Source organism: Salvia miltiorrhiza, chromosome 3 (assembly GCF_028751815.1).
Source record: "Salvia miltiorrhiza cultivar Shanhuang (shh) chromosome 3, IMPLAD_Smil_shh, whole genome shotgun sequence".
Taxonomy (NCBI): domain Eukaryota; kingdom Viridiplantae; phylum Streptophyta; class Magnoliopsida; order Lamiales; family Lamiaceae; genus Salvia; species Salvia miltiorrhiza.
In genome coordinates, this window is record NC_080389.1 from 11,856,743 (window position 1) to 11,868,140 (window position 11,398).

Sequence of the window (11,398 nt, forward strand, 5' to 3'; positions counted from 1 at the left end):
AAGTATTCCTGTGTGTTATTACTTTCCGCTGCATGTTGGTTATAATGTTATTAACATTCTGTTGATAACATTCCTTCCAACATTACTCTTTTCTTTACACAGTTTTACTTTGTTGGTAATTTGGGGCACTAAACTTATTCAATTGGCATCAAGAGCAGGTTCTTGACGTACTAAGAATCGATTCTTGTGTGCAAAATTACCACCAATGGATTTGTCAAGTGTGTCTACTCGGCCTCCTACTCTTGATAGTAGTGGCAAGAACTACAACTTGTGAAAAACTAGGATGAAAATCTATATCAAATCTATTGATGAACGTGCCTGGGTTGTTGTGTTGGATGGGTGGACTCCACCGCGTACCACTGATGATAATGGAGTTACATCTCTCACACCCGAGAGTAAATGGTCTGCTGATGAAAGACTCATTTCTAACCATAACTCCAGAGCCTTGAATGCTATTTTTATCTCAGTTGATGTTCCTGCGTTTCGCATGCTTTCTAATTGCACAGAAGCTCGAGATGCTTGGCTAATTTTGCAGGAATAATGTGAAGGTTCAGCCAGTGTTAGAGCAACAATAATGCGAATGTTGACCACCAAATTTGAGATTTTGAGAATGCGCGATGATGAGACTATTTCTGCATACTATGAAAAGCTATGCGAAATCTCAAATGAAGCTGTTGGACTTGGGGAACCTATTAGCAATGAAAGACTAGTCAGTAAGATGCTGAGATCTCTTCCTGAAAGGTATAACATGAAGATTTCTTCGATTGAAGAAACTGCTGATGTTGCTACTATGCGTGTTGGTGATCTGGTCAGTAAGTTGTTAACTTTTGAGATGAATCTTGAACAACAAAAAGCTTGTCATGTATCCAAAAGTGTGGCTTTTCGTGTTGAAAAGATCTCTGAAAATTCTGATATTACTAACATGTCTGAGTGTACAGATGTTGATCCCGAGGAGGAAGATGATGTTAACCTTGCCATGTTGGTTAAAAATTTTAACAACATGTTGAAATCTTTTAAGAAAAGGAAAATTCAAAAGTGGTTACAGGAAACCTTCTGGGATGTCTGTTGGATCTTCATCCAACATCACCAATGTTAAGAAGAATGTTGGAACAACATCTGAGGTAAGAAGTTTTGATCACATTCAATGCAGGGGCTGTCAAGGGATGGGTCACTATGCAAATGAGTGTCCCACAGTTGCAAGAAAAAGGCATTCTGGTCTTACTGCTACCCTAAGTGATGATTCGGATTCTAATGAAGAAAAGGTTCTGCTTGTTGCTACAGTTGATGAAGAGGATTTACAGGAAGAAGACATGATTGGAGCCCTTGAAGATCTTGATGATGAAATAATTCTTTCAGATAGTTTGTCTGAATCTGAATCTCTGAGTGTTGATGACAATATTTTAAGGTCTGACTGTGATGTTGATCTGATTGATGAGTCTGACAACATGAATGTTGATGTTGCTAACACTGTTGTGAACATCTCTTCTGAAAATGATCAGTTTGATTTGATTATTGATAATAATGTTTTTGACATGGATACTGATGTTCAGGAAATTGATGGGATGAAGATTCCCACTAACACAACTAACTGGTATGAAATTACTATGCTTGATGATTTCAATTCTAGTGTACCGAATTTTTGTTGTGTTGCAGCTTTGGAAGAACAGGAGAGTGATCCACTGAAAGAGATGGAGAATTTTAAAGATCTCTATGAGATTGTTGATTCTCAATGTCGGGAGATGAGAAATGACATCTGTATGTTGGTTGATGAAAATCAAAATCTCAAATGGCAAATTACAAGGCTTGAAAGGCTGCTCTCTCAACGTGATGTTAAACTTGGTATTCTCAGAGGTAAAGTTTGTGATTCTGAAAGGGTGTTTAAACGTTTTAACAAAGGCACCTCATGTTTAAATGAAGTCCTATCTCAAGGTCAACATAGTAACTTTGGTATTGGTTTCTGTGCTGAGGAGCAAAGAAAGGAACATCGTAATACTACTGTTTTTGTCAAAGAAAGAAATGTCAGTGTGAATGTTGACAACATAAAGGATTCTCATAAGAAAAGCAAAAAGAAAAAAACCTATGCATGTCATTATTGTTATGCTCCTGGTCATATCAAACCTCATTGTGTCAAATACATAAGTGATTGTGCTGTAAAATCTGCGACACAGATGTTTGATTGCTATCAGAATAATGTTAGTAACACTGGCATATTTGACTTTAGCAGATTGTTGGACAAGAGAGAACAAAACGAAACCTGCAATACTGTTGTCTACACCTCTTTGAATGCTAATATTTCTGAAAATTGGTACTTTGACAGTGGGTGTTCTAGACATATGACAGGAACAAAGGCTTTACTCTCTGACTTCGTTCCAACATCAGGAGGAAAAGTTACTTTTGGAGGAGGTGCAAAAGGAACAATTTTGGGCAAAGGAGTTCTCAATGTTACTGATTTTCTGAAATTGAAAGATGTGTATCTTGTTGAAGGGCTTAAGGCTAACCTGTTTAGCATTAGTCAGTTGTGTGATGCAGGTATGACTGTAAAGTTCAACAAACATCTTTGTGAAGTGTTTGATGACACAAATCAGTGTGTGATGATGGGAAAAAGGTCGTCTGACAACTGTTACAAGTCCCAAGAAGAAACTTTGTGCAATGCAGTCAAACTGGATGATGTTGAGCTATGGCATCAACGACTTGGACATGTCAACTTCAAGAATCTTCAAAAGCTGCTCACTCATGATGCAGTTCGAGGCCTTCCTAATCTGAATTTCAAGAAAGATGTTGTTTGTCAACCTTGCCAGAAGGGGAAGCAACACAAGATAGCTCATCCAATGTTGTCAACATGCTGTACCTCAAAATGCTTCGAGCTCCTGCACATGGATCTAATGGGACCCATTGAAGTTGAAAGCTTAGAAGGTAAATGGTATGTTCTTGTGTGTGGTGATGATTTCTCAAGATACACTTGGGTTGAATTCTTGAAAACCAAATCTGAAACTTTTGCTCATTTCAAGAAACTTTATAAAAGGTTTAGAGTTCAATATGGCCAGAATGTTGGCAGAATTAGGACTGATCATGGTAAAGAATTTGAGAACTCTCTTTTTGATGTTTTTTGTACTAACAATGGAATTTTCCATGAGTTTTCTGCACCTAAAACCCCTCAGCAAAATGGTGTTGCCGAAAGAAAGAATAGAACCATTCAGGAAATGGTGAGTGCAATGTTGCAAGCAAAAGACCTTTCCAAACGACTATGGGCTGAGGCAGTGAGTACAACATGCCACATCATCAATAGGGTGTACATGAGACCAGGTACTATGTTAACACCTTACGAGATCCTTAAAGGTAAGAAGCCTAACCTCAAGTACTTTCATATTTTTGGATGTGTTTGCTACATCTTGAATGATCGTGATCATCTTAACAAATTTGATTCCAAAAGTGACAAGGGACTTTTCCTTGGGTACTCTGTAAATAGTCATGCTTATCGTGTGTATAACCTAAGAATAAATACTATTCAAGAGACTGTTAATGTTGTGTTTGATGATTCCCTTAGTCTCATTGATAGAACTGAGGATGAAGATGTTACTGAGCTACTTGAGGAGCCCAACAGCACAAGTCACATTTCTGATCACCACAGAAGTGCCAATGATGGTACAACATCTGTACCAACATCTGATGTTACATCTTCTGAGTCAACATCAGAAGGAGAAACTGGTAACTACGTGTCAGACTCTGAAGAAGAACTGGAAGCTCAATTCCTTCATGATTCCATCAGACGTGATCCCCCAAATCATGTTAGGAGAGATCATCCAAGTTCTCAAATCATTGGAGATGTGGGTGAGAAAGTTGTCACTCGACAGAAGAAGGAAGTTAAATACAAAGAGCTGGTAAGAATTGCATGTATGACTTCTGTGTGTGAGCTTGCTGAGTTTGAATGTTATCTATCGCTTGTTGAACCAAAGAATTAATGTTGCTGATGCTCTTAAAGATGTCATGTGGGTTAATGCTATGCATGAAGAACTTAATCAGTTTATTAGAAATGATGTGTGGGATCTTGTCCCTAGACCACATAACAAGAGTGTTATTGGTACTAAGTGGATTTTTAAAAATAAAACTGATGAAGCTGGTAACATTGTGAGAAACAAAGCTAGATTGGTAGCACAGGGGTACACTCAAGTGGAAGGCATTGCTTTTGATGAAACTTTTGCACCTGTTGCTAGAATTGAGTCAATTAGGCTGTTGTTTACCATTGCATGTCAGTTTGGAATCTCTTTGTTACAGATGGATGTTAAGAGTGTTTTTTTAAATGGTGTCTTATCTGAGGAAGCCTATGTTGAACAGTCTAAAGGGTTTGAAAATGTTAGCAAGCCTGATCATGTGTTTAAACTAAAAAAGGCTTTGTATGGCTTAAAACAAGCACCACGTGCGTGGTATGAAAGGTTAACTGTGTTTCTCCTTGATTATGGTTTTTCTCGTGGTCAAGTTGATAAAACATTGTTCATCAAAAGGCATGCTGGTAACACTATCGTTGCACAGATATACGTTGATGACATTGTGTTTGGTGCAACTAATGATAAGCTTGTTAAGGATTTTGTTCAGGCCATGTCTACCACATTTGAGATGAGTATGTTGGGGCAATTGAATTTTTTCTTAGGTCTACAAGTTACACAAACTCCTGAAGGCATTTTCTTCTCACAAAGCAAGTACTCAAAAGGTCTTGTTCAGAGATTTAGCCTTGAATCTGCTAAACACATGAGAACTCCCATGGGTTCCACTGATAGATTATGCAAGGACGATGTTGGACGTGATGTTGATCCAACATTATACCGAGGAATGATTGGCAGTTTGCTTTATCTAACTGCGAGTAGACCTGATATTCTGTACAGCGTGGGAGTGTGTGCTAGGTACCAAGCTCAGCCAAAAGAGTCACATTTGAAGGCTGTCAAGCGTATCATACGTTATGTTGCTGGAACATCCGAACTTGGAATGTGGTATTCCAAAGACACTAACTCTAATATTGTTGGATTTAGTGATGCTGATTGGGCAGGTGATGCAGATGACAGAAAAAGCACAAGTGAAGGATGCTATCTTTTGGGTAACAATGTTGTGTCCTGGTCAAGCAAGAAACAAAACTATGTTTCTATTTCTACTGCTGAAGCCGAATACATTGCTGCTGGTAGTTGTTGTGCTCAACTTCTTTGGCTCAGACAGATGTTGGATGACTATGGTATGGAAAGTAACATTTTGACTGTTATGTGTGACAACACTAGTGCTATAGAGATTTCTAAGAATCCTGTTCAACACTCTCGCACAAAGCACATTGATATTCACCACCATTTCATAAGAGATCTTGTTGAGAAAAAACTCATTGTGTTGGAATACATTCCTACTGAAAAACAACTTGCTGATATTTTTACCAAGGCTTTAGATTTTGAGAGATTCTCCCATCTTAGGAAGTCTCTCGGTTTGTGCTGCATTTAAGTGTTCTTGCATTTGAGGTGTTAGGACTTAGGCTGTTTTTGTTGGATCCTAACATCTGTTTCTGTTTCTTGTGTTTGTTTTTCTTTTTGTTTAGGCATATGCATGTTGGAACCTGTGTTACTGACAGTGCAGTGTTAATGTTGCTTGTTTGATGTTGTTCGTACTAACCGGTATATGCTGTGTTCTTTTAGCAGATGTTGATAATAAAAAAAAGGTTTTTTTTTATGTTATAAGACCGGTAGCACAAGAGTGAGGCTTGATGGTCATAAAACATCTTTAAATAAAAGAGATCATCTCTTCTCTCATCTAAGTACTCGGGGCACGGCGTTCGCTGCGACGATGCACTCAGGGAAAATGGATGTTGAGTTTTTAAGATCTCAAAGTGTTTTAGAAAAAGAATCTTCCTCTGTTGAAAGAATCATAGTCTGTTGTTTTTCCAGATGTTGAATAACATTGATTTCTAATGTTGGACTAACATTTGAAGTAACATTGGTTCTACTTCTCTGTTTCGTTTTAGGCATTTCCTTCCTGTCGGTTTGTGCTGCATTTAAGTGTTCTTGCATTTGAGGTGTTAGGACTTAGGTTGTTTTTGTTGGATCCTAACATCTGTTTCTGTTTCTTGTGTTTGTTTTTTCTTTTTGTTTATGCATATGCATGTTGGAACCTGTGTTACTGACAGTGCAGTGTTAATGTTGGTTGTTTGATGTTGTTCGTACTAACCGGTATATGCTGTGTTCTTTTAGCAGATGTTGATAATAAAAAAAAAGTTTTTTTTGATGTTATAAGACCGGTAGCACAAGAGTGGGGCTTGATGGTCATAAAACATCTTTAAATAAAAGAGATCATCTCTTCTCTCATCTAAGTACTCGGGGCACGACGTTCGCTGCGACGATGCACTCAGGAAAAATGGATGTTGAGTTTTTAAGATCTCAAAGTGTTTTGGAAAAAGAATCTTCCTCTGTTGAAAGAATCATAGTCTCTGTTGTTTTTCCGGATGTTGAATAACATTGATTTCTAATGTTGGACTAACATTTGAAGTAACATTGGTTCTACTTCTCTGTTTTGTTTTAGGCATTTCCTTCCTGTTCTCTGTTTCTCTCTCTCACTACATGAAAAATGAGTATACATGACACTGCATACATGACGCTTTTTATGAAAAAGCGTCATGTATGAGCGCCTTTTTGGTATACATGACGTTTTGAAAAAAAAACGTCAGGTATGCAGTGTCATGTATAGAATACATGACGCTGGGCTGACACTTTTAGAAAAAGTGTCATGTATGAGCGTCATTTATTCATAGTATACATGACATTCACTGTAAAACGTCATGTATGTGCGTTATTTTAAATGCTATACATGACATTTATTCAAATTGTCATGTATGTGGCTAAACAAATTGTCATTAATTGTAATATTATTGACATTTGGTATAAAACGTCAACTATATTTAAAACAAGTGTCATATATGTGCGTTAATTTAAATGATATACATGACATTTATGCATATCGTCATGTATGTTACTAAAAAAATTGTCATTAGTTATATTATTATTGACACAAGTTTTAAAACGTCAAGAATTTGTAAAAAAAACGTCATATATCTTTTAAAAAAATGCAAAAATTTTGAAGCAAAAACTGATTATAGCCACAAGTTTTAAAATGTTCAGAATTTCCACAAATCATCTTATATTTTTGTAAAAAAAAAAGCAAATTATTTGAAAATATAAAATAAAATTCAAGTACAAATTAATAAACTGTCATAATTTTTTGAAGGAAAAACACAAGTGACAAAGATTGAACATTTCAACTCTTAATTTTTTTTTAAAAACCTCTTAAATTTTTTATCAACATCAGTATTAAAATTAATTAAAATTTTAGTTTTTACTATTTTCACAAATTAAACTTAAGAAAAATAAAACCCCCTTAAATCTCCAAAAGATAACTTTTTAATTTTTTTTTGAGAGGGAACTATTTAATTTATTTATGATAAAATATATTGTATCGAAAAATTTATATATAGATATAGATTTAATAATCGTCAAATAATTTTTTATGCTTTGAAATTTTATATAATTTTTTTATTTATATGTTCAATATTTTTAATGTTAATTTTTTACGTTTTTCATAACTCACTTCTGTGTTTCATACATAATGTTCTTTCTTTTTTTAAAAGAGAAAAAGAAAAAGGATATTCACTATTAAATTTTTATTTACGTGACTGCTCTCTATTTTTCCCTCTTCACACTTCTTTCACTCTCTTCTCACTCAGCGTCGTCCTCCATCTCTCTTTCTCCGGCGTCTTCGCCGGTTCTCACAGCCACCGGCATGGCGAACGCCGCTGGTGCTATCCCTCATTGTCTCTTCCTTATTTCTCTGTGCTAATTTTAATCCTAATTTCTTTATAGATCTGTAAACCCTAATTTCCTCGACGATTCTCAATCTCCCTCTCGATTCTCGTCCGTCCGGCGGATATCGCCGCCGTTGCCGTACTACCGCGCCTTCACACCGTTTGGACCGCTCTTCGCGCACTACGGTACTTCTCTATATTCTCTCTCTCTCTCTCTCTCGCTCGCCGCCCTGTCTGTTTGTTTCCTTCACGGCGGCCGCCGCGCCTCAAGAAGAACCGGCGGTCGTCGCCGCCAGCCCGAGCCTCCTCCGCGGTGGGTTGCAGCCGAGCCGCTGGTGTCCTTTCTTTTTTCTAATAATTTTGGAATATTGGCTACAATTTTGTTGTCGCTTATTTGTTGATAAAGTGTGGCTTCGTTCTATACTATGGTATTTATTGATTGTTTGTTGGAGCTCTCATACTTTGATGAGACTAGCCGTAAGCTAGATTTCATGTCCTTGCTAAGATTATTTCATGAGAAATGTTGTTGGAAATGTATTCCTTTTGATTTTGTTGCAGTCACTGAGGATGCTGAGTAAGGGTAATATGTCTTTCATTTTTGTATAGTAAAAGCACTTTCGACCATTGCATCCTTGGCTGGATAGCCCGTTGTTGAAACTGCTATTTATGCCAATTTTGCACCATCTTATTTGCTTTGCCTGCACTTTACTATTTCTTCACTTCAGTTTGTTCCAAAAAATGCAAGAAATGTATAGTCAAATTTTGCATTGGAGTGTTCTCAGTAGCCAGTAGTAATTAATTGATGGATTTATTGGATTGATTGGCCCCCTCCCCCTACCCAAAATCCATTTCGCTGCTTGCTTAAAGAAATTTAGACCCATGGTAGCAACAGGTTCTCCCATGTTTTACTAGACTAATATAAATCAGGCTTTAGCTTTCAAATAAATGTTCCACTGTAATATGCCTTTTATTAATATTCCACCTGCGCCTCTTCGTGTAAAATGGAAAGGTAGGTGTCCTGTTAGCAGTTTTAGATACATTAATTGCGTATTGGAATGAAAAAAACAAGTTGTTAGATCAGGCATAGCAGAGGAGATACTTTACGTAAAATCATGACATAGGCTTATTAGCTAGGCCATAATTTCCTGGATTTAAATGTCTTGATAGTTGATATTAGTGAAAATTTTATGGAAGAACTTCACTACGGATGATATTGGTGAGCCTTAGGAAGAGTCTCCAATTAGTAATATATGTTTATAGATTAAGTAAATCTCGTAGAAACTCGAGCTTAGAATTTGTATATTTAGGATCATGAATTTTGTGATTATGCTTTGAATGAAGGGAACATCGATCTAAGTGACAATACTATTTTAGACATCTCTAACTGACTCTATTATTGGAATACTAATAAGTTTTTAAAATCCTCTGTTGTAACTTAAATTTGTCTTCTGCCACATTAAACTAATTTTTCCTTATGTGATACCAGATATGATCTGCAAAAAATGGTTGTGTCTTCATCAGGCAAACACAAAGGGACTGAATAACTGTGTGCCTTATAATATAGGTTTCTGTGACAACAATATTAGAGAAGTTGGGGACTACATTTCTGAGGAGTGAAAATTGCTTACACAGAACGTCCTATATGGAATTTTTTCCTACAACCTGATTTTCTAGTTCAGCGGGTTTATTTGCACTGTAAATCATGCCTTAATACGGATAATCTTGCAGGTAAGAAGGCTGATGTGAGAACACGTGTTGATAGAGAAGCGGATAACCAACAACTTCTTCAGTTAGAAGAAAAGGATGTTGTGACATCAGTAGCCACAGTGCTGTCTGATATATGTGGTCCTGGAGACTGGATGCCGATGGAGAAACTACACTCTGAGGTCAATTGTTTTCTTACACTCCGATGCAAACCTCCTTTGTTGTTATATTTCACTATCAGCTATGATGATTTCATGTTGGGATTTCTAGTGTTTCTTGTGATTATTCTGTTGCTTTCTCAATGGCATAGTTCACTACTATGGATATTAACGATTTCAGCATGTGCGTTTTTTTCCATATACTAAGACGAACTTAGAATGTGCACACACACATGCCCCACAACCTATTAAAGGTACAAATTATTGAAACTTGAGATGGCATTGTCTGAATTGGTAGATTCCAGCTACTAGGTGGACGTGAATTCATACGAATGGGATCAAGGTAACAAGTTAATTCCATCAGAAGGCCTCAGTTCAAGGCATCTTGGTGCAACTTTGATGATGGACTTAGATTGATTGGGACTCATATTGTCAATTGGTTATATTCTTTTTCGTTTCTTGCAATCGTATTCATAAGCTATCACGAGACTCAAATCATTTTTTGTTATATTCTTGGCCCATAGGCCAGCTTGTTAGAGGAAGGGAGCTTTATATGGTCTAGAAAAGGCAGGGAGAACCTTCTGTATGCCACTGATGCTTGTTAGAAGAAGGGAGCTTTATATGGTCTAGAAAAGGCAGGGAGAACCTTCTGTATGCCACTGATGCTGCTGAGAAGTTCAGTGAAAGGTAGCAATTTCTTTTCTTTGATGGTGCGAATTTATACAAGGTACTTTTCATACAAAAGGTATGATTTTCACTAATTGGTTGTCTTTCTTTTATTGTGCCATCAGATAATTGGAAATTATCAGTTTCTATTTCATATTATGTTGATAAAAGATCTCAGTGTAGTTTTAGACTATTCTCCATCAGGTAATATACAGTCCGATGCTTGTTGTTGAACTTTGATGCGAATCATGTAATTTAGCATTTCATTTTACTCGAGTTTTTAATTATCTAAGCCTCTGCCATGTCTAATATTTGTAATTGCAGAAGGGCGAGTTACTTGGTAATGAGAACATTAATAGAGTTATAATGTGGAAGAAAGCTAGAGTGAAAAAAGATAAGACCGTTGAGAATGAAGACTTAAAGAAAGCAAGGTGGAAATGAAGACTTAAAGAAAGCAAGGTGGAAATGAAGATTTTAAGAAAGCAAGGTGGAAATGAAGACTTAAAGAAAGCAAGGTGGGAGCATTGAGAATGAAGACTTGTAGCTTTTTGTATGGATGTTGGAGATGTTGTAAAATAATAGATCTTTTGTGGATGTTGGATGATTGATTATTATAGATGATTAAATGACATCTTCAATATGTATAAATTTATTATTTTTACAATTTAATGATATTTATAAATTTAAAATAGGGAAAATAAATAAAATAGGAAAAATATATTTTAAATTTTGAAAGAGTATAGATGACGGTTGAAAAGTGTCAAGTATATACTTAGAAATGTCATTAAAACTTACATATATGACGGTGAGAAAGTGTCAAATATATACCAATAACTGTCATGTATTTTATTTTACTTGACGGTCCGAAAACGTCAAGAAAAATATTATGAGTGTCAAGTATTACATCATAGTTGACGGTTTGTAACCGTCATATATACATATATAACTGGTGAAACGAGGAACCAACACCTAAACTAGAAAGCAGTAAACGACACCGGATTTACGTGGTTCGGTCGAGAAGACCTACGTCCACGGGTGTTCGGGGTTTTTC

The 11,398-nt window shown here is 36.3% G+C and overlaps 1 long non-coding RNA gene across 9 annotated transcripts; it reads left to right on the forward strand.

Moving 5' to 3' along the window:
• The first annotated feature begins 7,668 nt into the window (after positions 1-7,668).
• LOC131017622 (uncharacterized) lies at positions 7,669-11,011 on the forward strand. Of its 9 annotated transcripts, none has more exons than XR_009099699.1 (6): positions 7,673-8,005; positions 9,548-9,705; positions 9,980-10,024; positions 10,206-10,368; positions 10,473-10,551; positions 10,672-11,011. It is a non-coding gene; the product is annotated as an uncharacterized LOC131017622 (long non-coding RNA). The 9 variants fall into 9 exon arrangements; XR_009099701.1 differs by having other exon boundaries at positions 10,211-10,368; XR_009099697.1 differs by adding an exon at positions 9,306-9,383 and having other exon boundaries at positions 7,670-8,005; positions 9,548-10,368.
• Positions 11,012-11,398: the final 387 nt, after the last annotated feature.